The sequence below is a fragment of the Oncorhynchus tshawytscha genome, unplaced genomic scaffold (assembly GCF_018296145.1).
Source record: "Oncorhynchus tshawytscha isolate Ot180627B unplaced genomic scaffold, Otsh_v2.0 Un_contig_9829_pilon_pilon, whole genome shotgun sequence".
NCBI lineage: Eukaryota > Metazoa > Chordata > Actinopteri > Salmoniformes > Salmonidae > Oncorhynchus > Oncorhynchus tshawytscha.
Window position 1 is genome coordinate 1,462 of NW_024605780.1, and position 3,333 is coordinate 4,794.

The 3,333-nt window shown below is 39.5% G+C and overlaps 1 pseudogene; it reads left to right on the plus strand.

Annotated features, from left to right (window-relative positions):
• The first annotated feature begins 235 nt into the window (after positions 1-235).
• LOC112249500 lies at positions 236-1,673 on the plus strand (annotated as a pseudogene).
• Positions 1,674-3,333: the final 1,660 nt, after the last annotated feature.

The following is a 3,333-nucleotide window of genomic DNA, read 5'->3' on the forward strand; positions in this document are numbered from 1 at the left end:
GTCAGGCGGCTGCATCTATATAGTTGCCTACCCTGATTTAGAAAATGAATTATATGGAATGGTCTAGAGCAGGGTGTCAAACTCATTTTACCCCGAAGACCGCATTTCCGGTGTTCAACGACGTCTGGAGAGCGGCACTGATATCAAAAAAATATATATTTCCTTGCCTCAAAATTATGAATTGTCGATGCTCCCCCCGGCTCTAGCATTATTAGAGAGCTGGACACAGTCAAGAAACTGCAGTTTAATTTTTAGTCACCGGCGGGCAGGATTGGAACCCCTCGCGGTCCGAATATTTGACCCCCGAGCTAGAGTGATCTTTGTGAATTTCAGTGTGATGTGCATCAATTAAATCAATATTGGGCATACTTTGAATGGGGACAAGTTGCCATTGGGCAATATCAAAGAAACAATTTATTGCACTCAACTTTCTGCAAACAGCAGCAGACTACACCATTATTTTATAATAGAAACCGAAAGCGGCGCGGCAGAGAGGGAAAAACGAATCTCAATTTGAGGCGCGGGGCAGATCAGATGCTATATACATAGACTGCTCAGATGTACACTGACAGAGCTATCACCATCTTTCATCGGACAAGTTTCAATTGTCAGCATACGGATTTACTAACAATATTTCTTAAAACAAATTTGCAAGACTTCACAACAACAACTTCACAACAATATCCACTGAACATGTAAGTCATTTTCCATTATTAAGCTACAACAGGCCTATTTTACAGAAATGTACTGGAGAAAAAAAGCTTAACAGCATATCAAGCAAATTATCTTAGAATGTGTTAGTTATTACAATGGGCTGAATAATTGGTAATGTTAAAGCCTGTAGATAAATATAAAAGTTGTAATGCATTGTACAGTATAACTTGTCATGAGTGTGTATGACTCCCTTATGTCTTTCAATCATCTCATAATGATTGTCATTATATACCAGCCATTTGAGTCAGCTGAAATGTTGGATAGAGACAAAACATTACATATTGTTAGCCTTATTATAAGGATCATACATGCTTTTAACAAGTTATAAAGCATTACACCTGTAGGCTTATAAAGTGTTACTAAACTAATTCATTCAAAACATTCAATTGAGCTATGCTAATGTAAGGCCAAATAAATAATACATGAAATCCTCTTTCAGATATCTATCATGGAACTCACTATAACGCTTTTGAACGGGGAACTCACTTCTGACAGTTCCGCCACACACCACCAGGTCTCTCAAGAGTTTGATTCAACAACACTTTGAAGTGGCTACAACAAAGCAGAGGCTGTTAGGCGTCAATGGGAACAACATCAGTCTCAGCGATGATTCAAAAAACTTTGAGCGACTATGGCCTGCATTCAGGATCTAAAGTGATGGTGCTGATTACGGAGCCCGCTCCTATCCAGGTGTTCCTGAAAAACTTAAAGGGCCAGACACACACATATATGATGTGGTGCCTGGTGAGACTGTAACCCAGTTCAAAGCCAAGGTAAGTATAAACAAGGAGGCAGTCCCTGCCAACCAACAGAGGCTGATTCATGAGGGGAGGCAGCTCGAGGATGGCCAGAGGCTGGAGAACTACAACATCAGAAATCAAAGCACCATCTATCTGACACTCCGTCTAAGGGGAGGCTGAAGAAACCCAGTATTGACCTGAAACCACCTGTCACATGAAGCCCTTTAACTTATTATGCATTCCATGTCTATAGAGAAAAGTAATCAATCTTGAACAAAATGTGAATTGTTCCCACATTTGTATTCAATTGTAAACTTTAAATTAGGCAGGGGTGATATAGGCGTATATTAATGAGATTGTTATCAAGTAATAAACATGTATAAAACTAAAACTGTCAACCATCATTGTCATGGCTCCAACTCAAAAGAAAAAGACAAAGCAACATAAGGTACTGGTCAGTTTCTTGTCTGTTGTGCTATTGCTCTCTTATTTGACATGATAGAGACAGAGCAGTAACATTTACAGTTGAGTTGACTCAAACTGAGACAAGGCGGTCCACATGAGGAAAACTACAGGCCGGCCTTGTCAGCACATATACACAATGTTTCACGGTCTGATGAAAATCCTAAACGTTGCACGTTCAGATGGTTTTAAAGGAGTTTAATTCAAGGCCGGAAACAGTTACTATTATTCATTTCTACAGCACTTTTGCTTTGCTTCATCTTAAATTGTACAAATATTAATGTGTATCCATGAACAATAGGTAACATGCATTTACCATTGCTCAAACCAAAATACACCTTGGCACAAAGGAAGCATACTCAAGTGTTTCAATTCATTCAATATTTTAAATATCAGTAAGAATACAATTAAGACATATTATTTCAGTTATAAGTTCTTTTGCATGTAGGCAACACATTGGATGTGTTATGATTTCATTAGTTTAGCTCCTTGTTTAGCATTTGACCAAAAAAAAAAAAAAAAAAGTCCTAAACACCCCCCCAGTTAATTTGCCTGGATTTCATTAGTTTAGCTCCTTGTTTAGCATTTGACCAAAGTCCTAAACACCCCAGTTAATTTGCCTGGTTGTACCAGCTTGCTGCACTGGCATTCACAGGCCAGCCCTTGTAACATTGTACTTAACTCCTGAGGCACACACCACGGTGCCCTCTTCATTCAGTCATTTGGGAGAAGATCTTGGGAGGCTTCACTTCCTTACAGATGCAAGCTAAGCATTCCAAAATAATGCCACCAATTTGGTAAACAGCACTTTCGAAACTGAAAACACAAAAACACAGATTGGCTTAGGCACCACGGTATATTCCAAATGTATGCATCCTTAAAGAAAAGCCAATGAGAACTGCTCACCTGTACAGGCACATAGTTGATGTTGATGAGCTGGAAGGGGTCCACACTTTCAGTTCATCTTCAAGGCAGGCCAATAACTACTATTCACCTTTCTCTGGAGTCTGCCCCCTCTTACCCTAAAAACAGCATTAGAATGGATTCAAATGAATGTACCGGCATGACAATAGCTGTCTGTGCTTAATAATGTTTGTACCATCTTTTGTGCTACTACCATATTGTGCTGCTGCCATGTTGTGTTGATAGAAGACTTCCCAAGGCCGAGAGAATGCCACTGAAAAACACGTAGACAGTTTATTTGTTGTCATGGTGGTGGTCAGAGTTGAAGAAAGTTTTCTTTAAGTGAATTCAAACAATGTAACTATGATAAAAGCAACTGTTGTCAGGAAAGACAAGGGGGCTTCTCAGAGCAGGCTGATTGTGGCTGAAAGACAGAGAGAGAAAAGTGGAAAGGTCTTGGCAAAGGACACATTTACCTTGGCATAGTTTGCAAATCAAAGTAGCCCCATATTCT